The 26585-nt window shown below is 36.2% G+C and overlaps 1 protein-coding gene across 5 annotated transcripts in view; it reads left to right on the forward strand.

The window, feature by feature from the left end:
* LOC139130914 (kelch-like protein 20) overlaps positions 1-26585 on the forward strand; it is an 84205-nt gene that overhangs the window by 15039 nt on the left and 42581 nt on the right. The window contains exon 2 of one of the 5 annotated variants that reach the window (XM_070696719.1): positions 17938-18052. The exons of 2 other annotated variants lie outside the window; for them this stretch is intronic. The gene's annotated coding sequence lies outside the window, so the exon portion shown is untranslated. Of the gene's footprint in view, positions 1-1283; positions 1326-8310; positions 8669-17937; positions 18053-26585 lie in introns of those variants that run through there. 2 more of the 5 variants (XM_070696722.1, XM_070696723.1) reach the window with 2 other exon arrangements.

Genomic DNA, 26585 nt, shown 5'->3' on the forward strand with positions numbered 1-26585 from the left:
AAGTGAATGGTGATTGAGTTTTCATTCCAAGGAAATTTGTCTTGCCAGAGGTGTATAGCAATACCTCTACCTGTACATGTACTGTGGCAATATGGAGCTACTGGTACATGCACATGGCAGGCTCTTGTCAATACTTTTTGTGCCTGTGTTTTGAAACCTCTGCATTTTTTCCCAATATGACTCTACTTAAAGTAGTATTTCTTATCTTTTTCATCCATGAAGACTGAAAAAAATCACCATGCTCAAAGGAAAATGTCAAAAAAAGTAAATTTTAAGATATGAGTAAGCAAGTATACAGCTTTGGAAGACAGTGACAACTTTCATACCTTGAAAGAGAAAGGAAAGGAATTCTCAGAGAAATCTATACTTTCCATGTATTTTTATTTCATCAGAAAGTAAATAAAGTCTGAATCAATTCAGAATTCTGAAAGAGATTTACAAATGTAAAGTATGGCTTACTACCAGTACATGTAAGTTACTGAAATTACTAAAACAAATTAATTCATAGGCTTTCTCTGCAAAGAACATGTCATGATGTGAAATTTGTACTTTTTCACATCAAGTGAATAGATCATATTTCATAATATTTGATGGAGGCTTTCAGAACAACTAAAAATTCACTTGTTTTCATTTTCAGCCAATGATGCTTGGAAGTTGCTGTGTTCTGAAATTCATTACGCATATATTCACCAGTGAATTCCCAATGTGCAATAGTTGAAAAGCAACAATTTGTTTCCTTTATTGACTGAATGCAGAGAGTTGCTACCACTTTCAGTGTTCAAATTATGTAAATATGAGAGTATTTGGTTCGCCAATTCACAAATTTCAATGATAGCCCCAAACTTATTTTGAAGGGAAAATATAACTTCTTTCATACAAAACCATGAATTTTAAGTACCAAGTTGTAACCTCTACATGTACATGTAGGTGTGGGTTTGTGGACATGAATTTCAAAAGTTGTATTCTATTAATCTAATATTTGAAGGAGTCCAACACTGATGGCATCAAGGCTATATAGGCCAGTGCTCTTATTTACAAACACTCACAGAAGAAGTGTCTATGGAACACACATGTATTGCTTGACGTAATTGAGTTCACTTCAATGACAGGCTCACCAGAACCACATCAGTGTGCACCTCTGGCATGCATTCAGAAGCATTCATATTGAGATTCCTTCTAAACCAGTAACAGTGTTGAAAAAAATCAGCCCCTTGTCCGTTTAGAAGTGGACAAAATCTGCTCAGTGTGGATGTAAAAAAGTATCTTTGACTTATTCATTCCAGACGTGCCAATACTTTTGTGAAGAACCTCAGTGCGAAAATACGGTAATGCAGTTTTTTACAGAATCTCAATGTGTTTTATCAATTCTTACAATAGCAATGTCAATGTACGGTATGTGTACAGTCTGGCTGTTGTTATAGCCCCTGAAAAGATGCCACACTGGACAGAAATAGCAGCATTCCTATGAGTGAATGGACAACTGTCCTGTCATTGTATCCATACAGATTACCACTATTACTCAATTTACACTGCATTTGATGTGTAGAAATTGCTCCTTTCAAAGACATCTGTTCAGATATATTCAAAGTGAAATCCCACAAACGTCAGGCATATATACATGTGTTGTGGCACTTCTAAATTAAGGTACATATTTCAGTCTTTATAATTCTTTACACAACATGCTCATAAATGCCAGTGAACCCAAGCAAGAGTACTATGGTACATAACATGTACAATGCCAATCTTGGAGTGTATGGTGGTGAGCATATTCATACATCGTAGTTCTTTGGCCAAGGATCACTACATTTTCACCTTTTTTTGCTCATACCCATGAATTGGCCTTTTCAGATAAAAGCACTGTCAATGGTCCAGTTTTCCGTAAATATTCCCAATAAGTGTTACAGTCATCACAACATCAGGTAAAGAAAGTAAACAATCAGGACTGGCAAATTGGACAGGAGGATTTGACCCACCTGTCCCTGCCATTACTGAACTATTAAGTACTGACTTGATATGTTCAATCCTGACTTGCATGCTTGTACAATAAATCCCTGCACCATGTGTTTCAGAAAGCTTGACAGCTAGCAAAACTTCTGTAGATAAGAATACTAATATTGTGCATGAATTTCAGTCAATGAGTATTCTGCATTGGTAATAAATAATTGTCATTTACTTGGAATACTCGAAAATATCAGTAATAGTTGCGCCAGCGGCTTACTGACTATGCATGCAACGCCTAAAAATAGAAAAAGAGAGAAAACTGTTACAAGTGCATATGAAGGAGGACATACGCAAAGAATGCTGGGATTGAATTTTATAAAAGTGCCCTCTGTGTCAATAACTAAATGCAAAAATTGCCACTTTTAAGGTAGAATGTGCCTCGGGGATAGATATTTGAACTCTCAAACTTTTTCAATTCTTTTCTAATCTACATTTGTGGGAGTTCATTTTAAAGCTCTTGGTGTAAGAAAACTTTTCACTGGATTAGTTTTTTGAAAATCGAAAATTTTATTTTTTCTACATACAGTAGACTTAGCACAGGGATGGTGGCCATTTTGAATTTCAAATATCAGTAAATCTTGAGTAATTGTTTTTCTAGTACCAAAATTTGCAAGGGGACCACCAATTTTTATTCTTAATTTTGAAAGAGAATGATTGAAATATTCCTTGAGGAAAGTTTGAGCAAAAGTTTAAGTCTTTCACTTTCGAGGCACACACTACCTTAATAAAAGATAAAGCCATCTTTTTGAGTGTGTCGAATACAATCCAGAGGAAGGACATTGTAATTTACCATTACATGAAATTTTACAATAGGATTTAAATCTTGAACACAAATTCATGTCCTCAAAACAAAGAGAAATTTTGGCAAGTCTTTAATAGAAGAACTTTCTGATCAGTGGCAAATTCAGGTACAAGTGGCAACTTCTACATGTATAGCTTTCTAATTACAATAAACAAAAAGCTATTAAAACTCTGGTATGTTGGTTATGTTCAAGGTTATGTACATGTACATATAGTTGCCATTGAATGACCAGATATAGGCAATGGTATTCCATTAATGCAGACAATTTTTCATCATCATAAATCAGTAAAGAAAATTTAATCAAAGACGATTAATTATATGTACATGTATCATAACAAATTTTAATTACTTTATTAGTAATATAGACTTATTTATAACATGTTTGCTTTTCGATCTTTTTATGTCAATATAAGTCTATGTCATTGTACAAATAATTTGTTTATGCATTGAAATCAACGTACAGGTACATCTAGAAAATATTGATCCACTTAACAAAATTGTGTCAGTATGATTATATGTGTAGGTGAAATAATCAAATGATAATTGTAACTCATAAACGCAAGTTTATACTTTGCCATGAAATGTAGTGCAACCCTGTTATTTCTAATCTGAGGCAAAGTTTAACCCCTTCACCACCCTGTTTGGCTCAAATCTATTATTATGAATGGGAAGTGTGGACCCATTTATTTGGAATTAGGGGTGAACAGGTTAATGCCCCCTGTACAGGGGAAAAGGGTAAGAGAGTTTATTAAACTTACTATTATATACAGTACACAGTAGCACATTTTGATTGACCCTCATGACCTCATTCTCCCATACACACTAGACTCTCTTCCTTTGCATTCCTTTGATAATTGCCCATTATTTCCACTGAGGTGAGTTATTGTTTATTTTATGGCTGTCACAGTATCTGCACTTAATGATAATGAATTGCAAAGAATGAACAAATAATGATGTCTGGAGGCCAAGCATTGTCCTGATGAATATTGTTACATTTTGTTTGATGTAGCATTCACCAGCAGATACAATGCACATCTGTCAACAATAAACGTGTTTGCATACCTGCATTATTGTATTAATGGTTATTTTTATGATGCACCGTAAAACCATGAACGTTGGTTGTGTACCTACATGTAGGCAGTATTTCCTAGATATCAGTTGGTATTAGTTTTGAGATTTTGGGCCAGAAGTGCACATGGTAAAGCAATGCCAGACTCTTATGAACTGTAGAAATGATGATGATAGATAATGCAAAAGACCCAATTCAATGAAGGTCGCATATATTATGACCGGAAGCCCATGAAATTTCCAGCCATTGATATGGAAGCTGTCAATTTTCTGTGATTTTGCAGCAGTTGTGACTTTGTATAGGATGCATTTTAAAAACAATCAGTCACAGTGATTGACATTGTACCGGTACTTGATTAACACACTTTTCTTAAAGCAATATTTCGCATCAGAGACGACAAGAAAACCCGAGTACAAGTAAACATACCATACATTATAATAGCCATACTAATTAATTGCCACCACTGATTGGATTCTCAATTTCAGAATTTGTAATTGAGTTACCCATTTCAAAAATAATGCAAATTTGATTCCCTTCAATGACACAACATTTATAGGCTGCAAATTACTTGATTACTATTTTGATTGATTTTGAGGTCAGCCATGCAAGGATTTATTGTGGCTATTAAGTGTATTTTCCCAAAGACATGAAAATTAACATTTTACATGTGAAAACCACAGGACCCCGGGCCTCAGGACCTATGTGTTTCACTTTGTCATTCTCTGTGCAGTAGGCTGATTACCAAGGCGGTAATTTGTGTGACAGCGGTGCGATCTCCTTTTACAGCGATCGCTAGCAGACATCAGCCAGCAGAAAGCTTTTCAATGCGGCTGAAAATTTCTATGGTTGAAGGTTAATGGCATTCCAAAAGAAAACGTAGGAAATGTCAGTACCTGCTAATGATCCATGTGTATGGAATATCTGTCCATGTTAGCACAATGAGTTCAGGACTGTTATCCATCTGCAGATAATGACTGTTAAAACTCTCACTAGGAATGGCTTTGTACTACATGAGGTTTGGCATTGGGGAGTCATGTTGGTTTGTGGTGATAATCAGTGGCCAGCAGGGCTGAAGTCGTTAGAATTGATTGAGCAAAGCAGCCACTGTATTGAGGAATAATCTTGAAGTAGACATCATGGTGTTTCGGTAATGTAACTCCTGATATTCAGTGCACCGGAGCAGATGTAGATTGCCATCCTCTTACAAGTTGCAATTGAGTTTGCTGGATTGATGTCAATCCTAAGAAAAAAAGAGTGTGGAAGGGGGGGGGGGGGGGGGGGGGGGGGTCCAGGCTGTGCCTGCATCATTCTGATACCTTTCACTGAGTTTCAAATGGCTTTTAATAAAACTGTGTGCAGGGACTGGTAAACATGCGTGATATGATACAGTACCCACCACCCATCCTTGTTGTGACAGTAGAAGTACTCCTTTAAAGATTGGACATTTATGCAAAAGTGTGTACATGTAGTTTGTCTGCAAATGACTCAGGTCATAGACCCTCAAGAAAAACAGGTTTACAATATTACTGAATGACTATTATTAAGTTGTATATTACTATGAAAAGAAGAGGCCAAAGTGGTACCGGTACATTCACAGGTGATTGCTGCTGTGGTGTGGTATCCCATATTTCCCTCCTCTCAGTTTAGAATTTTGTGATGAAGCAGTGCAAAGTTTGTAAGTAGCAGTGAGATTTTTTGCAGCTTTCAAACTGTAATTTGGATACCAGTGATAAACATGAGGGTTGTTGTATGGCTTCCATGAATATTTGTGAATCTGTAACTAACAGTTCCTTACTGTAATACTTGTGTAAAGAAAGAAAGGAAGTGGGAAAGAAAGGAAGAAAATGCTGTTGAAATTCACAGGATATCAACTGTATTGAAAGGATTTCAGTATTTCATTGAATTATCAATATCTTTTCCTGAAATTATAAATTCACAACTGCATTAAAGAATGGGTATTTAATAGTACAATGCATGATGTGTGATAAGTACAGGATGCCTGAGGCACAAGGTGTCTGTCACATCTGAATACTTTTCTGTAGGGCTTCCCCAACCACAAACTCACAAGTAAAAAAGATTGTGATGTAACAACACGCACCTTGAAAGAGACCTAGTAGGTACAGTCTTTAACAATGCTCCTCCATGTGTGGTAGAGTTTAAATTGCTCATTAGGAGTTAACTTTAGTCATTCCATACCTTAGTTGGTGGTCCTTGATTTGGTTTGGTAGTCTTGCATGACAAATTCAAGTCCAAGTATACAGAAGGGGTGAATAGTGTTATCTTGACCAGTTGAATGGCAAATTGACTGCATGGTCTTGGTCTTGAAATATAGCAATCCCAGATCTTAGACTTAGAACTGCATTAGCTCAACCCTCCTCTGATATATCACATGCATACAAGTTTTGTTTAATTTACGCTCTCTCTCTTAAAAATTCAAGCCATCATTCTGACCACTGTCACTTCAATATCTATGAATATGTATTTTAATACACCACTAAAAACAGCCCATAAAGCTATGCTCAATACACAAACGCTTGATTGGATTTTCCATGAACGTGTCAGACACCTTTGTTTACGGATAAATATGTTTTTCAGTACAAATCTACCACAAAGACTAGACTGCTGTGCTACAACTTATCATTTTATCAATTGATGGCATGATTTACTTCAACCTAAACAACAGTTTTATGATACCATACCAGTACTTTCCCTAAGCTATATGGCATAGTCTGCCTTCCCTTGGCACTTTGACCATGCTAAACAGGAAAGATCATAACTGCGTTTATCACTGATTCCTTTATCCCATAATGAGAAAGAAATCTAATCATAGGTAAAATTTCTGTAAAATATTAGTGATCTTTCAAAATGATTAAGACTTTCAAGACATCTTAAGATATTGAATCTTTGGCCATTGTCTTGTTCTTCTCAAAATATTTTCCCATTATAACTGTTGATGATAGTGAATTATATTTATCATATAAAGCGAATAGATTTTTGCAGTCTTCTCCCTGGAGTACAAATTTGAAGTACAAAGAATCATGATGTCATTCTCATATTTTGAAACTTTATCAATTCTGATGATGTTAAATTTGGTACTGTAACAGTCCTATCAATACAGGTCTAAAAATCAACACATACATCGTCTGCAATCTCTGTTGAAGTTTTGCCTTTGTTTCATTACATAATTCCCTGTACTACATGTGTAATATGTCAGTTTCACTTACCTTATCTTGTCTATCTTGACCCATGCATAGTCTCATATGTGCATAGGGGAATACCTAGAATGCTCTGAATTAATATCTGTGCCCTGCATCTCTCCAAAGGCTGTGAGTGATTTCGCTAAAATCATTGAATTACAAATCATCTAATTACATGCTGTTTGTGTCCATCAAGGTGACATGCCTATCAATGCCAGATCAGTGTGTCATTTCAATTGGCCATCAGTAGGGGGTCATCTAACTGGCATGCCATGATAATTAGTGGGTTGGTCTGAATTGCATGTTAACCTTGGTTCACTCCAGGTGAACAAATTTGAGAACACAGTGAAAATGTTCACATTTTATAAAAAGAACAAACAAGGAGTAGTTTTACTGGTAGTTTCATTTGAGCATAGAAAACACACCGTCCTGTTTCTGTCTTGAGTGGTGAAACAATCCTTGAAGTGCCAAAGTTTTCGTTTTCTTAGGAATGTGTACATGTAGCAACTTCATGCAAATTACATGTTTGTGAATTCAATGCAGCTACCCAAATGCACCAGTTTCAAGTTGGCCTGCGTAAAATAGTCTCTGATGAACAAAAATGTTACATACATATATTATTCAACTATTTAAATGCTTTGTATATACTGATGTGCAGTGAAATCACTGAACATTGTGAAATAATTATTTAATTTTTGCTTTCATTTGGTCTTGTGACTGCTCTGAATGTTTTAGAATAAATCTTTGTTATTTATTCTTTCTATCTCACATTTAGAAAGAAAATAAGAAACAAACTAATAAAATCAAAATCCTGTTTTCAGTGAAATTCAATGATACATGCCGTTACTGAATGTGTTTTTCTTAAGGGTCTATCACACAATATACCGTACGTGACTTTGCTAACTTTTCTGTTAAATCACACTAAAATAATTAAATGAAGAAAATGTATTTTGGCTGATAACAGATAAAAGAAGTCTACATTTTGACAAATATTGTAACTAAAGAGTAACAGGAATTTTTGAAATAATGACCAGAATTTTGTAATATTTTCCAAGTACTGGTATGTTAACTCACAACATTTTGTAATAAACTCTAATTATTTCCAGGCAAACCTAAAAAATTATGACTTTTTGGGGGTAATATGACCAAACACCCGTTAGAAATGCTACATCCCCCATTGTAACTCTTTTGTATCTGTAATGGAATAGCCCACGTCCCTGATTGGCTAGCTCTTCCAAACTTCATAAGTCAGGCGTTATTTCTCATGCTGCAGATGAATGTACCCCCAGTATAATATACCGTAGTGCAACTAAACAATCCAATAGAGCCGACTGAAATCATCACAACATTTCCACTGATGGCTTTTTAACCGGAGCTGATCTTGTAGCACCATTTTGGCTTTACCAGTTTTCTTGGTCATAAATACTTATGTGTATTCAACATAGCATACTACATGTCTGGTGCTGTACAGCTTTTTGGTAGCAACACTAAAGAGTTACTGTGGATAAATATGGACTGAACTGACATGAGCAGAGATTGATTGAAAGAATCACTGTCAATAGAGTTCCGCTCGAGTAGTATTACATCACGTCTGTTCTGGTAAGCTCTCTGTTTATATTCCTATAAATTGGCATGATCTGTGGCATACATGTATGCATGTCCTTCACCTGTATGTCTGGTATTGAAATGAGAAGCCACAGTGTATTGCCTTACAGTTTGTTCTGACGACACTGAGTTGATTTTTTAGCCCCATTTCGTGCATATACACTTAGTAATGGACATGTATGTATGATGTAAAGTACTGTATGGGTTTCTACCCCCATTTACTGGAATATTAAATCACTTGTACACGCTGCTGCGGACTTGCAAATTTTGATTTAAAATTTGAAATAATGTTTATTAGTACACAAGCTACAAATGTTGTATTCATTAAAAGGAAATTAATGAGAAAAGGCAAGGAATTCTAGTTATCAATTGCAACAAAAATATGGTGTGCCAGGAGGCAGTTGTGCTGTACACATATCACCATGTATTTTACATGTTGGTTTTAGTATTGAAAGAAGTGCATTGCACAAGTTGTTTTGAGGTAAATGCTAGTAAATTTGTATTGTTCTCAGTGTTTTAAAAGCATGAGTCATCTAATGCCATGACCTCCCCTTCGAAAATAATTTTAGCAGTATTGTCAGAAATATTCTTCATGGTTCCAAAATTTGTTACATGCAAGTTATCACCATTCTTTGTTATCCTTGACTGTTACAAAAGGATGAATTCATCTCTCCTATATAATTGTTGTTTATCTGGCTTTTTTGCTTTGGTGAAATATCAGATTTCTCCTATGGCTGTCTGAGGGAACAAAGGCCATTAGTTTCCCAGAAATCATAAAGTGACCCTGATATTAATTGAGGAAGTGGCAGGCAGGGGAGGCAGCTAGCAGCAGCTGACTTAGTGATGTATAATCCCCTGATAGGGTATTGTAATGGCCTGTGAAAGTAATTTAGTTTTGACAGCTAGTAGTCATGAAAAATGATATGTGCGCTTTCCTGTCTCACATTTCACTGTATGCCTTAATGTTAGTAAATTTACGCAAGGTATATGTAGAAGACAGGAATAAGACTCACAAGGGTTACAGTTGTTAAAGCGGAAGCAAGTGTCAAATTTACCTCTCTGAAGTGCACTGTATGAGCTGTCAAAAAGTGATGATAATCTTGTCACACATCAGTGCATCAATGTGTAACTTCAGATGGGCAGTTCCACCATTTCATTTTATCAATGAAGGGAAACTAATACCCTAGATAGTGGTTTTGTATCCAGTGATTTGAAGCTTTTTTGTACATACGTTAGGATTACTTTGTTTTTTGTGTGCGTGAATAGCAGTACTTTAAGATGTTAATGAGTTCAAGTTGGCAAAGCCTACAGTTAAAAAAAGTAATATCTTCACTTTTGTGGCAAGTTAAAAAGGATTTAGAATTGAATGTTTGTTGGTTGAACAAAGTCCTTGTATCTGTGTTTTTCAATCACACGCTGCAATAATCACAAACTTTCTGCTGGATTAGTCCATCCATTCAGTGTTTTCACTCACAGAAGCATCCCCTGGTGAAGGATTTCCATCCGTGGATCTCTTTTCCCTTGTGACTTCGGAAATAAATCCACCCAGCAAGTTTATCACAGAATTGGAACAGAAATTTGTAATGTAACAATGTTTTGACTGCTAATAGCACCACAGTAGTTTAAGCATATGTGATTCAGTAGTTTCTGCATTATGTGAAATTTTACACCTACGTACTTTACTAATATGAGTGCTGTAATTTTTCCCACCAAAATTTGAGTGCAACCTTTCACCAATTTTTATGAGTTTTACAGTAATTTCTTTGATAATTTTGGACCAAATAGACATTACTTTTCATTGGCTGCAGTTTTTGATCAAAATTTTGGAAAAAATCTGAAAAAGATTGTCATGTGATATTTTTTAAAGGGACAAAAATTGACTTCAGTACTCAGAAAGTCAACACTACATAGTGGAAATACCAGTATGAATGTTAGATGAAATTGTTATATAACATTAAATATTTCAGTCGCATGTTTTGAGTATATATATATTCTTCCTTTTTGCATCATCTATTCATAAAGGCAATCACTAAAAGATGTCAATAAAGTTGTGGCTCCACCTGTAGAAAAAGGTTGATATTTAAACAGCTGATTAACTCTTGATAACCCCAGTTGTTGATAAACAGTGCATCATATGCAGTTTTGACATTTGGAGACTGGCTAAAACTTTACCATCCCTGACTTATCATGTGACGTTCTCCAGAAGTTTCATACAACATGTTAAAATATGACCTTAAATTTACCAGCAAATTATCGGCAAATGTGATTTGATAATTTTAAAATGAATGGTTTTTACAAAGATTGAATACAAGGTTCTGAAAAAATGTACATCCATACATCATGACTTTTAAAGGGATACAGTCATCGGAACTGCGCTCAAAGGTCGTATGGGACCCATATGACCAATGTAAACACTGTATCCAAGATATGATGGTGATTGATGAAAGTTAAAACATGTCTGTCATAATCTACATCGCATAATTTAAATTTTACAGCTATGATGATGAGGTGCATCGAGATATCATGACCGAAAGTAACTTCAGTATTTCAAATTAAGAAGTCTTTTTCTGTTATCTTACATGCAGGTTTTTCTTTTATTCATTGATTTTACCACAAAATCATGCAGAATGAGAGCAGTACATAAATCAAATGGTGCGATCTCTGTACATTTTTTTACAATTGTAACATTATCAATTAACACATGAATTAACCTGATCAAAGAAATATTATCAGCTGTTAACACTGAGAAAAAAATGTGATGAACGGAACTATTTACCATACACTCTTCATGTTGAGTTGAGGAGTACATGTTAAAATGATTTTCCTGAGGTGTACCTTCCATCCAGCTCATCATGGATGATGAACCAGCGAGTGCCGGAACAGCACTTAGTAGAGTTCCTGCGATGAATCTTCAAAACGGAAATGTGCAGCCTCATTTATTCTGAATTCTTCTCACCAGTGAAAGGATAGCAAAGCAGTGGGTGCATTTTCCATCAAGCTATTCTGATATACTCTACCCATACAGCCATATGGTGTACTGTCATAAAGGATGTATGCTTTTTTCAGAAACTGAAATTTAAAGCGACTGATGCCGTGCATGAATACAGTGCAGCCATATTATCTGATTTAGCATACAAGTTTGTGCTGTGTTCATGATGAATAATTTATAGACCTATGTTGAATATTGCACCAGATGAAATTCTAATATCATCATACACTGTCTGTTATAGTCTGCATATCATGTCTTTTGCATATGGAAACTAACAGTGACTGTTATCAACTGTTAATCATCTATGCAGACCTGAAGACATTATACCTTGCCTTGAATCTTGTGTTAAATGTGCTGTTTGTGCTTGTAGTATTGCAGCTTAGTCTGCATGGTTTCCAATATGTTCATAATGCCAGGATTTGTTTTATGAAATACTTTTGTCTATTAAAACTGAAAATACATGCATATGACACATTTCCTTCACTGTTTCAATGTTTGTCATCTTATGTAGCTTCCAAATGTTTCAATAGTGTAAAGTTATATTTTGATGATGGAGAATATAATATGGTAATTCCTCCTAATCTGGCAATTTCCATATCTAATGGCTCAGGCAATATTATACTTATGTATGTTCTTGGTGAAAGTGCATGGCATGGTGTATGGTACTTGATCAAATTTATTGGTTCATGTACAAGTGTACTTTGGCAGATTGTTGCATACTGGCACATGTAGATGGTGTGGGGAATGTGAAAACCACACTTGGGGAGCATTTAGAACTATATGTACCACATTCGCCTGAGAAATGCCAAGGGCCTTATGGGCTACCACATACACTTCCGGTAAAGGTATTGAGTATTAAATATGTATCTCTATTGGTACATATTGGACGATACACCTTTGTGATACACCTTTGTGATTAACGTACCCTTAAAATATCTGTCTCCCTTCCAGGTGCCATGTGTCATTGCACTTGAGTCCTTGATGGAGACAATTATTTATTCATGCAGGCTGTAAGGATTTCTTGTTACTGTTGCAATTTTAATGACATTCTCATTGTATCAGCTGGCCAGGTTTTTTCTGAAGCTTGTCATTCACTAGATAAGCTGGCCAGGCTGCAGCTGGTTCACTGTGTCCTTGCATACATAAGCACAAAACTGAGTCTATCAGAATGCTCTGAGGTCCCAGATGTGCTGCCGGAAACATTTTACCCATTTCTTGATGTCTTACATGTACCGTATATATGTAGTGTTTGTGTGTAAGGCCGCGTTCAAAAAAAATGGTGAGGGGGGGGCTGGAGGAATCGCGATTGAAATCTTATTTTTTTTCAGATCCCCCCCCTCAATACCCTCAAAAATTTTCAAGTCCCCCCCCCTCGATACCCTCAAAAATTTTCAAGTCCCCCCCCCAAAATTACCATATAGCCGCATATTAATTAGGAATGCACGCAGAGTAAAAAAAACATGTAATGTGTCGTTCTGCACGCAAATGTTCAACACTACCTCTTATCAGCAGGTTGTAGAGCCATATACCTAGGGCAAGTTCTTAAATTGATTCATTTTTAAATGCATCAGTGAACTTTTTGGATTTCTCAGTCTAAGCCGACTTGAGTTTATCAAACTGTGGCCAGTTCAATGGCACCAGCTGAAAAGCACACAAAATGACAATCATGAGAGAGTATGAAATTTGTGTATTCCTAGCTATGTTTAACCAAATTGTGAAAAAATGAGCACAGTGACCTACCGAGAATTTTTTTTTCAAAAGTACAAGACATATGTACAACTTAGATGCCACTTATAAAATGTTTTACAAAATTGACAATACTGGAAGGTTAAAATATTCCATGAAATTAATGTTTAATCTCAGAAATTTTGGGTGTAATAATGGCAAATTTGATAAAAATAAAAGATTCCATTTAGTCACACATTTTTCCATTTAAATTAGAGTCTTTACTGTTCAAAGTTTTACTTTTGTGTTATTTGTACTATGAGATGTGAAAATTTCATTCACTGCATGAACTTGAAATGAATGGTTTTATATATTGATTTTAAGTGATTTTAGAAAAACTGACTTTTCATCATACATTTGTATAAGATCAAGTATGGTGACCCCATCTTTTTTCTCTAATATTTGATTCTTCTCATATGCCAGAATTCAAATATCCATGGTAACTGTTAGTCCCCTAGTCTTCTATGCGTTGCTCTCTGGCTGGATCTTGTGTACAAGTAGATGTATGTTTCACTGTCAATTGAGTGTCCTATGACCGAAACTCTTCTTAAACTACATCAGAGTCAGAGCTACATGTATCACTGTCACTGCCAGTATGTAGTAGCAGGGCAGTAGTTGTACTAACTTTTTATTTTGACAATATTTTGTTCAGTTTATACAATTGTGTTCTTGTTCTACTCCCTACAGAATGTTGAGCTATCCAGTATTCAGCTTGCCAACACAGCCTACGTGTACCGTGCATTTGCATCATTCAATTATCACCAATATTTAGACAAACGGGCTTTGTTGACAAACTGAATATTGTGTTTTTCAGCAGCATGCTGTAGAGAGACACCAAGAAACTGTGTTTGATACATTGCATAGAAATATTGAAAAATTATCAACAGTTGTAGCTCCTGCCCCATTACAAGGCCAACTTGTTCTACGAAAATTTAATGGCATTCATACATTTTTAGACTTTTTTGAGATTTAAAGACATAAAATATGACAAAACGGTTCTAGATTTTGTTTAATTATTACTAACATTAGAACCATTGGACGACATCAAAATGTTGGGAGTCAAAATATTTTCAGGTCCCCCCCCTATAGGCAGAGCAAAACTTTCAAGTCCCCCCCCTCGACTACCCCAAAAAATTTCGAATCCCCCCCCTGAATTCCTCCAGCCCCCCCCTCACCACTTTTTTTGAACGCGGCCTAATGACTGCTCGGGAAACTGTAGAGGGACATTTGACATTACTTTGTCAATTAGGAAAGTCAGTGACATTCCTTGCTTTGCAATGCTTTTATTTTAACCTTGCTGAAAAGTGTTTCAGAAAATGCATATGCTCAGCCCATGCTCATACTATACAGACAGATCCCATGGCTCATGCTATACAGACAGATCCCATGGCTCATGCTATACAGACAGATCCCATGGCTCATGCTATACAGACAGAGCCCAGATATTAACCCTGTCACCATCGTGGTTTGGGCCAAATCCATTGTTATCAATGGTGATTGGGGATCTGCTCACAGGAATTTGGGTGAACCGGTTGAAGGAAGTAGAGATCATTAGCTAGTAGTGCTTTCAAACAGCAGACCTTGGCATACTGTAAAAAGAGGTTTCATTGACCAGTCATCGATCTGGATTGAAATTTGAAGTTGATGTAAAACCCACCCATTGGTCATTGTATCCTGCATCTCACATGCTCAAGTGTGTCACTAAATGTTCTCTGACAAAAGTTTTGGAACCTGAGGTACATGTATGACTTTAATATATATGGTGGTGTTAAATCTTTTGTTCTCATCACCTTTGTGCAAAAACTTTCCACCTGTGTCAAGAAAGGCCAGCGAAATATGCCATCCCACAAATGAAATTTATGTCTGATGAAATAAATATTCCAGATGATTAATACTATACAATAGATGAATAAAAATACAATTGACCAAAAAAAAAACGTGGAAAATTTGAAAATTGCAAGTTTGATGAGAGTGTTGAATTACTGCTACTGAAGAAACATGCACTTATCACTACCAACATACCAGTATGTCTCAAAAAGTGACCTGAAGGGCAGTATCGAGGGTAACTGCACTGTACTGTTAAAATTCATTTGAACAGAGGGTATACAACATCAGCACTTGCATAGGAAGGCCAAAGTCTGTGTCAAGGACGTATAGAAAATGTATGGCTGGACTAGACAAGTACATGGTAACAAACATGTAGTCTATTGATTTTAAATTTACAGTGACAAGATTGGATTTCACGGTGCTCAGAATAAACAGCCTTTGCTCCTTTCCAGATGTTCTGTGAATTCTCAACTCATTGTAACAGTATGTTTTGTAGTATACACAACTCCATCCGCTGAACAATGGGTAATAAAAGTGTCAAGTTTGGTCTGAAAATGTACATTTAACGGCTTGACCAGGAAAATGCTGGCAGTCAGAGCTTCTCTGAAGTTCGCCCATCCCTTAGTCCCCCCCTCCCCCTTTACATGTATGTCAGGAAAAATGTTCCCATCCCCTGAAGTGTATTAGTTAAAAAACCATTCAGGTCTGTCCTCAGTTTGGATGTACTTGCATGCTGTACACCAAGATGGGATGGAAATGTGTCCTTCAGAAGCAATGCCCTAGCATGACCTCTTGAGTCTCTGTGTTAGCATCGAAATAAAGGGGGCAAAGACATGAGAACTGTTGGTGAAGTCAAATCATCTATAGCGGCAGGACATCAGTGTGTTTAATACTGAATGAAACCCACTCTGTGACCTCTCAATGGCCCGACCCACCCAAAGTTTCACTGATTAGTCATTGATCTGGAAGGAAATTTGAAATTGACCTGATATCTCGCCCATATGTCCTTGATCGTATTGTTCATTCCACCCATTCAAATGTGCCACACAATGTTTCAAAAAGTTTGTAAAGGTATGACGTACCGTTAGTAGAAATTATTTTGTTCTCATCACTTTTGTGCAGAAGTTTTCACTTTTATCAAGCAAGGCCATTGAACTTTGTTGTCTTCATCAAAGGATTATATCGAATGTAATTGATGATTGTACAGTAAAATATATAGCCTATCACATGAAAAGCTTTTTAATATTATACACTGCCAAAAAAAGAGTTTGTGACAATTATGAATTTTCAGATGAATTGAACAATGGATGGCCCAGAACAGGAAGAACTACAGTAGTTAGAATAGGCAAAGTGTTACAATAATTACAAAAAAGTTAACATAGTGGGCAAATGATAAGTGCAGCCATCTTTTAATTAAAAGGTCTTTGCAATTACAAAACCAATCAAATATTTTCATCATTGCACTCCTTATTTATCATTTCTATCCTCATACAAGATGTATACATTTATAGTACCGGTACTTGGACAGTAAAGGGTATAACGTTTCATTTTAACAGCTAGAAGTTCTTTAATTTGCATGCCTACACTTATATACTTTCAGGAAAAAATCGTATTTAAATAGGACTTTACCTCGTAGCATTTCTGCCTACAGATATTTGTTTACAAATTTGTAAAATGTATTTTAAACACCTCAGCGTTTACAGAGCGTCACATTAATGATTGTAGTGTAAATTATGGTGGTGAAAAAGAAGTGTCTGCTTTGATTCTTGAATGGACACTCCAATGGAAACAAGGAAATATAAATGTAGATCTGTAAAACTGTAAAACTGTGTGTGTGTGTTTGAACCACTTAACACTTTAACCTTTCAAATTTGGAGTGGACACAATACAAAGAATTTAACTACCGTACTCTGGCCTTTGGAGAGAGCATAGTGCATAAATCCATCAAAACTACAGGGCAGTCCGTAATTGTGTTTTGTTTGTGTCTGGCTATGCTTGTCATATATATGACTGTTGTTGATATACAAATTAAATGTAGGTTCTGTCAACTCTACCTTTACATAGGAGACTAATGAATAAGTCACTGCTTTTGGCTTCTCCAGTTTCACGCAATGTAAATATTGAAACAAATGTCTCTCACTTACATATAGTCTGATAATGTTTTTTTAACAATGCCAATCACTCACAAAACTGTAACCCTTTTACCTTTGTAGTTTGACCCAAACCCACTGTTATTAATGGTAAGTTTGGATCTGTTTACAGGGAAGCGGGGGTGAACCATGGGGGCGAACATGTTAAAGAAATCATGAGCCGCAATTAATTGCTGTGTCCTTTCAAAATTCACTTTTTAAAATAAAAAAATTGCGTTTTCCTCTGCCCTTAGTATTGACAAGAGTGTCCCTGATATTTTCCCAAGAATTTATAATATGACTGCATTATTACATGTACATCCTACACAATGGTGTAAACCGCCTCAAAGCATTGCCCACCTGAGTTCAACATGCCATGCTTCAGAGAATCCCCAGAATTTCCAGTGTCTCCTTGGATGCCAACAACACAAAGGTTTACTCATAGCAAGGTCATTATGTTTCGTAAGTAGCCATGAGAAACAGACTTTGTTAGCACTTCAAACGTGTTCACTGTGGGTGACATCACATCCCAGTGCAATGCTGAAAACGATGCAATATACCGGAAGTATAAACAACCACTACTTTGTCCATAGGTTTCCGTGCGGTTTCCGTTACCATCCTGTGTCATACTCATAGATGACTGCATCATTATCCACTCACCTAGACTAGGACTTGATTTGCACTCAGTGATTGTGAAAATACAAGAAGGTAAATATACCAGTACTAGAGAACATATACTTGAGCAACATTCCATAATTTTTCATATTTTATCTACAATTCACACATCTTTCAGCAAAAGATACTAGTACAATTTTGTCTTATCAAAGATGTATGAATAACTTTAAAAATTATAACAATCACAGAATGTTGTGGGATTTTTCTCTTATCAAAACACCGTTATGAGATGATGGCATTTACTAAGCGAAGATTACTGTCATGTCTTTTATTAAATCTCTTCACAATATAGAAAACCAGCTTAGGTTGCTGACAAAATTTGAATGGTAATAAGTCTGTATACTGATACATTAGAAGTAGATAGTGGTTACATTTCTGTGAAGATTTCTGAATCCTGTGCATAAATCGATAGCTGTATCAGATGAAAGTTCATCCTAGCTCTGCCTCTCACTTTACCATAACATTCTATTTCTTATAGATAATCTTCAGTTTCCAGGTAAAGTGTAAATTTATTTCTGCACACATACTTTGACTAGTTTAAGACATGTATCCATAGGCTTACCTCGCCCTCATTATTCCAGACTTGTCCTGGCTTCTGATCTGTCCCTTGGGCTTCTATACTTAGAAGGACAAATACTGAGAAAGGCAATGGCTGACAAATGGATTGACCATTGCCTTCAGCCTTTTGTGGTTTCCATTTCAGCTGTTAACCATGACCTGAAAGGATGCACTTGCGTGTAGTGTTGAGGCAACCATTTACTTGAAGGCCAGCCACACATGTGTTGTGACATGTTGCCTGCAGTATCTGAATTTTCACCCTTGTCTGTATCATTTTCATTTCTTATTGGCTCTTCGATTGTTTTGTTTGTTGCTTTAATACTTATATTTTTAGTGATTGCTGGAAAATTCCAGCCTTTTACATACAAGAAAATGAACTGCTATCTATTTATCTGTCTACATATCTATCTATCTATATATCTATCTGTCTATCTATCTAATTAATCCAAGCACCTAATATCCAAAGTTAAACAATGCTCAGTGGTGCTTGAGTGATGAGGGGGATAAAAATACTCTCTGAAAGATGGAAGTTTTTTGAAAGCGTTGTCATTTGGAGAGGTACCAGACAAAGTCCCTTCCAAAGGACAGGAGCTGCTTATTCTGCAGTTCAGAATTTGTCGCCTGGTCTGACTCTTTTCTCTCAGTGGTTGCAAAGTTTTTTGAGTAAAAGGACTTTTTTGGGCTATGTTGATAGTGAATTTCCATTTTCTGCAAATTCTTTTTAACCCATGAGTGCCAAAGTCAATTTTGTCACATTTATAAAAAATATAACACAATAATATTCATATTTTTTCAGATTTTTCCCAAATCAAAACTGTATCCATTAGAAAGTACATTTGGTCCAAAATTATCAAAAAAATTTACAAAAAAAATCATAAATATTGGAAAACTGATGCAAAAATTTTTGGTTGGAAAAATTACAGCACTCAAAAAGTTAAGCAAAAGGTTTCTTAGGTCACAAGGCTCACAAGCAGCTTACAAAACAAAGGAATTGTACCACTCTAACTCAATTCTCAGCATTTTCACCTTCAGACCCTTATTCAAAAGGACTTTCACCCTGGAACCATTGTAGGATCATTGGCTTACCTGTGGTATCCGAAACACAAATATTAGTGTAATTCATCCTCTTCTGTGTTTTTGCACAGTCTGTCTGTGTGTACATAGACACTGCTCTCCATGGTGATTTATATCAAGGTGTTTATATGTTCTGAAACACAAGTCAGTCTGTGACCACCCACAATTCTAGTGCACTCGTTGAAAAGTTGAAAAGTCCTGTGAAGGGTACAGATCAGGCATTTGCAATGTCCAGTTATTTGTTTAAGTAGAAGTCTTTGGTATATCATACCTGTTACCAGCTACTGTGATGGACAAAATGACAGAACATGATAATCAAAAATGAGTGTGCGCATTGAGGTTTGTTTTGTGTCACACCCATACACCACAATATTGTGCATTTTTTTCTATGCATGCAAGAAGTCAGGTTTTCAGGAATGGTCTATTTGGAGAGTACTGGTAAATATGATTAACAAATGTACAGTGCACGATATGATGTGTTCAGATGAATTTTTAAATATACCATAAATACCTTCAGGTGACTGCTAGGTCAAAGAAGGCATCAAAAACTTACTCAAATTCCAAATTAGCAAAGAGAAAACTCTGTTTTATCTGTTACACTATCCTTCTTTTAAAGATTATGAAATAAGGATTAATAATCCTTATTTCATAATTTTAGTATACCAATATATGTAAGTTATTAATCTTCCGCGGGTGCCTATTAATTTGTATCATCTTTTCTGGTTCATTTCTTTGTTATTCCACAAAACTTGCCTACTGGCTTGTCTTATGTTACTGTCTTTAATTAAAATCAAAATTGATTTTGTTCGTGTGCATTAACAATTCTGAAGATTTCTGTTGCCCAGTGCTTTCACTGAGAGTAATCCCTTTGTCTGAACAATGAAAGATAAAGTTGATAATGTTATCACAGTATAGGGTGTTCAAGCATTAAGAAGATTTATAAATGTCATCAGCTGGCGATTTATAAAAATTTCATACTTGAAGCTGATTCCATGCTGAGGCAAAGTACCGTAAAATTCATTTTCAACTTTGAGCAGTTGTGGGATCGAGTCTGTATGCCCTGTATTTTGTTCGCATTATGGAATTGCCTAAACTCTCTATGCATGTATGCACGTCTTGTATAGGGTAGAATGTGCCTTGAAAGTGAAAGACTTAAGCTTTTGCTCAAACTTTCCCAAATGAAACTTTCAACCATTCTCTTACTAAATCAACTATAAAAATTGAAGGTCACCATGTGAAGCTTGGAACTAGCCAAACAAATTACCCAATAATTTGCGATATTTGAAATTCAACATGGCCGCCATCCCTGTGTTAACTCTATGGGGAAACAATAAATTTTAGATTTTCGAAAAACTAAGACAGTGAAAGTTTTTCTTTCTCCAAGAGCTTCAAAATGAGCCCCTCACAAGTGGTAGATCAGAAAAGAATTGTAGAAATTTGAGAGTCCCCGAGGTGCACTACACCTTAATTAATAAACTTGCTGTTCTTCATCTAAAATAGATTATGCAGTTTTGAATAAATGTAATTCTGATACTTCTCCATTGCTACATGTAATACCCACTTGAGTTCCAACATCAGACAGGTGTCTTTACAGGTAGTCAGCACCTGAAAATTGAAAGACTTAAACTTTTGCTCAAACTTTCCTCAAGGAAACTTTGAATAATTCCCTTCAGAATCAAGAAGAAAAATCAGAGGTCACTTCGCAAAATTTGGTACCACAGAAACAAATTATCCAGTATTATTTACTGACACTTAATCAAATGGCTGCCATTCCTGCGTTCCTCTATGGGGAAAATTTAAATTTTGATTTTCACAAAAATAAGCTGGTGAAAACTAGTTACTGCATAAGCTTCAAAATGACAACCCCCTCCCCAATGGTAGACTAAAAAGGTATTTTAAAAGTTTAAGAGTCTGTATTCTGTCTCAAAGGAACGTTATTCCTTAAAGTACAAAATGCTATGGAATGAAAAATGCAGATTTCCTGATTAGACCTGTTAATGTTTATACCCGGAGTAGTGTAGATAACAGTTGTCAGTCTTTCAATATCAGCAACCTGAAGCCTATGCAATGTGCATCAGGGGGAAAAAATTAGCCAGTTACATTTTCCAGTCTGATTAGCATGACCTGATCGTGTCTGCAAGATTTGTAGCAGACTGTCTGTCTGAGGATATTCCATCTGTGTTATTCAGCGAAGCCAACCACTGGAAGACAGTTCAATCAGGCAAAACATGGCTTAGGCAATTAAAGTATGTTCAGTTAGACTTTCAGTTAGCCAGCTCTGAGCTACGTTACCGTGATTGTAATGCATTTTGAAAGCAGTTGCCAAGGCAAATCTTTGTAGTTTCTCTTTTAGACAGCATTTATCATTAACTGTTCAGTTTGTATTCCATCACTTCACCAAAATTAATTTTATGGTAATTTCATTAATTGCCATCCATCATTACTTTGCTACAGATATTTTGGATTCAATTATCATTGTGTTTGGAGCTTTATGAAAAATTTACATTTACGGTAAGCTACAAGGGAGAATTTGTCTTGGAGAATATATGAATGCATATATCAGTATCATAAAAAAAGGAACTGCGATATTTTGTGAATTGTTGGCATTTAAAGTAAAGTAATAATGGAGTTTTACTCTGTATTATGGAAATGTCTTTGACATGCAAAGTAGAATAGCCATTACTTATTTGAATTGCAATATAGCTTTCATTCCTGCTGTGCCTGATTTACAGCTGTGATCTTTCTTGTTAAATCACAGGAGATTCAAAAAAATATTGCTGGATTCGTTCAATAGAAATTTATGCAAGCACCATTTCAAACTCCAACCTTCTTTTGTTTGGTTTGAAACGATGGCTAGACACTTCCGTAGACTAGACTAGAATAAAAGCTTTAATAAGATACATGCATCCTACAGCAAAGATTTACATACGTCATTTTTTCAATCTTTTTTTTTTTTGCCATTATTTCATTTTCAATTTCTTGCACCAATTCCCCAAAGCTAACTGGAAATACTGAAATTGAAGGCTGGAAGGCCTTCAATGAAAAGACCTATGTAGAATCTAAATTTTGTCTTCGACCTTATTTTTTCAGTTGCTGGACTAATGTCTTTGATACTCTGAAAAGCTGAAAAGGAATTTTGAAGTATAGATAAAGCCTCTGTTATCAATGAATTAATGACAAATTATATCATTCAACCACTGTCAATCTTTACTAAAATAAGTAGAAAGGTTTATTGCTAATTTTGTAGATAGACACTCCATGTTGGCCTAAACTTTGCAAATTTAGCATTAAAAATTTGTCAATTGCTGGCACATGCCATATGTCTTATCTATACTGTATAGGAATAGAAAAACTGTGTATAGAACCAGTGCCCATGGCACTGTCAGTTCTACAGTGAGCACAGATTTTATAGCAAGCATCATTTAATGCCAGCGCAGAGAAATCTCCTAGTCCTCATCACTTTCCCTTCCAGTTTCACTCTATTCCATGATGTGATAAAAGCTTTGATGAAAGTTTGCACTGTGAACAGTGCAATGAAAGACAAAGAAACGAGAGACTGTTGACTGCTGCAGTCTACTGGTTAACTTGGGGTCTTTAGGAAGAGTTTCTTGTGTGGCACAGTAAGCGCTGTTATCATCACTCAACACTCCTGTCTGCACTGTTCATTACTTCATCGAGTGTGTCAACATGTTTCACAACACTGAAAGTGAATGTGTAAAAACAGCTGTGAGGGCAAAAACATGCCAGCCAACTATACCTAAACATACTGCTGTATGAATGAGCGCTTTTTTACGTGGCAAGGGGGGATAGGAAAGACTCAATCTGTTCTCAGAATACAGGTAGCCTTATTTCTGTAAGCAACGCTATGATTAAATTTCATGTGATGGAAATGTGAAAATCAAAGAGAGAAAGAGAGAGAGCGATTGTGCTAAACTGTTGACTTTTCTGTGAGGTTTTGATGGACGTCAAGGGTCTTTAGCATTTTCTCAAGGGTGCAACATGTCTGCTCAGTGAAGCACATGAAAGAATTCACAGACAAAGTGCAGACGGTGTCTCAGGTGACGTTTCAACCGGACGCCGAGATGATTAACTAAACATACCACAGACGCAGAGTGTTTTCAGAGCGTCACGGCTATTTCTTCAATATAATGCATGCCCATGTTCTCGTCTCTTTATCTTCCATTTCAAAATGTTTTTCTCCCAGCATTCGCTGTTCATTTTAGGCTATAACTGTTCCATGCATACAGGTTATGTTACTTCTTAACATACAGCAGCTGAGCACATTTGTCATCTGCAAGTAGATTTTTGTCCACCAAGAAAAATCGATAGCATAGCTACTGTTTTACCAATAACATTAAATATTTTACTGATGCAAACAAAGCTGCCTTTTCAGTTGAAATATTTTGTTTGGAAACTGTAACCCATTCAATCCCATATCCTTGTAAAAATATGCCAACACATCACCAAGATAAGTTATTTTATAATAAGAAATTTTATTCTTTGCTGCATGAGAGAGAACTGTATATGTTTCTTTGATCATTTCATTCAAAAATTATGGCCTTTTTTAAGTTATACATGCTGGGTAATGAGCATTTCATTAATATTTGAACTCTGGCGATGCTGATGAAGTCTTATTCTGACGTGGCTGGTGTAATGGTTGAATGCTTGGCTTAGTTATTTGCTAGCATACCATTTACACTTGTGCATTATAGAACAGGTGTACCAATGCCAGGATATGCCTGATTGCTATGCTAGTCCAGGACAGAACTCTTTCATTGCTGTACTACCGTGTATATAAACTATTAATGGTAATTGTATGTGGAAGTGAATTTAGTATTGTTTTATGAGTAATTTTATTTCATTTATCTGTTTGATTTAATCCATCATCCAACTAGCGAAAGCCCAATTGTAGATCTGGATGAGATACACCCATCACCATTACCCAGTGAAGCAATGAGGCATAAAGTGCCAATTATTAGTGTTAATACTATAGTGCACAACACTAATGCTAAGTCTTGAACTCACTCTCCTGCCACATTGAGTCTGCTGCTCTTGACTTTATTATAAATACTGGGTCTCAAACTCAACCATCCTCTCACCATAAGTTGGGTACCCCGTACTACTGTACTGCCCCATTAGTTAACAAGGCATTGCAGTGTACACAGGTGTGCTGGGCTTTGTGTTTGATAAGCAAAGTCCAAACAGGCATGTACATGTTCTCTTTTGAATGACAACAAATTATACCAGTACATTTTAAAGTGAAGCAATACACACAGTTTTGTGTGTTCAATGGTCAAAATGTTCAGACAGGCAAACAATTTAGCAAGTCAAACATCAAACTTCAGCAAACATTGTTAAACAATTAAATCTAGAACATAAAAACTGAACATATACTGTATCTAGTAAACCTGTATAAAAACTGTTGAGTAAGCCCATTAAATTTCATTGCAGAGCCAGGGCTACTTTATGATATTATAGTATTACATGTATATCAGTAAATACATTCTCTCCTCTTTAACATACCAATTGTGTCAGTATATTTGATTAAAATTATAAAGTACAAATAACTTTATTAGTCCCCGCGGACGAAGTCCGGCGGGGACTTATAGATTGGGTCCCGTCCGTGTGTCCGTCCGTCCGTCCGTCCGTCCGTCCGTCCGTCCGTCCGTCATCAACAGTTTCTCAGACACTGCTTAACTGATTTTGTTCAAACTTGGCACAAAGGCATAGCACTATGACCTACAGATGCACGTCGATTTATTTTGTGATACGATCCAATATGGGCGCGAGGCGGCCATTTTATTGCGATTTTTCATGTCTTTGGACCATAACTCAGACATCCTTGAGCACATTCTGCTCAAACTGGGCACAAAGGCATAACATTATGGCTTTCATATCCATGTCAAATTAATTTGCTGTATGTTTCAATATGGGCGCGAGGCGGCCATTTGTTGCGATTTTTCATGTCTTTGGACCATAACTCAGACATCCTTGAGCACATTCTGCTCAAACATGGCACAAAGGCATAACACTATGGCTTTCATATCCATGTCAAATTATTTCGCGATATGTTTCAATATGGGCGCGTGGCGGCCATTTTGTTGCGATTTTTCATGTCTTTGGACCATAACTCAGACATCCTTGAACAGATTCTGTTCAAACTTGCCACAAAGGTATAACACTATGGCCTACATATGCATGTCAAATTATTTTGTGATACAATCCAATATGGCCACGAGGCGGCAATTTTGTGTGCGATTTTTCGTGTCTTTGAACCATAACTCAAAGATCCTTGAACCGATTCTGTTCAAACTTGACACAAAGGCATAACACTATGTCCTACATGTGCATGTCGAATTATATTGCGATACGATCCAATATGGGCGTGAGGCGGCCATTTTGTTGCGACTTTTTATGTCTTTGAACCATAACTCAGACATCCTTGAACCAATTCTGTTCAAATTTGGCACAAAAGCAAAACATTATGCCCTTCATATGAACACCAATTTATTTCATGATATGATCCAATATGGCCAACAGGCGGCCATTTTTTTGCGATTTTTTCATGTCTTTGAACCATAACTCAAACATCCTTGAACCGATTTGGTTCAAACTTGGCACAAAGGCAGAGCACTATGGCATACATATGCATGTATCAATTGAGCTTGGGATAGGATCCAATATGGCTGCAGAACTGCCATTTTGTTGGAATTTGCATGTCTTTGAATCATAATTCAAAGGTCATTACACCCATTTTGTCCAAACTTGGCACAAAGATCGCATATGTCAGTTTACTTCGTGACATGTTCCAATATGGCTGCCAGATTGTCATTTTTTTCCAATATCGCTGTTAGATGGTCATTTTTGGATTTTTTCATGTCTTTGAGGCTTAATCATATGCAAATATTCTTTACCCAATGTTGTTGAGACTTGG

Source organism: Ptychodera flava, chromosome 4 (genome assembly GCF_041260155.1).
Source record: "Ptychodera flava strain L36383 chromosome 4, AS_Pfla_20210202, whole genome shotgun sequence".
Classification (NCBI taxonomy): domain Eukaryota; kingdom Metazoa; phylum Hemichordata; class Enteropneusta; family Ptychoderidae; genus Ptychodera; species Ptychodera flava.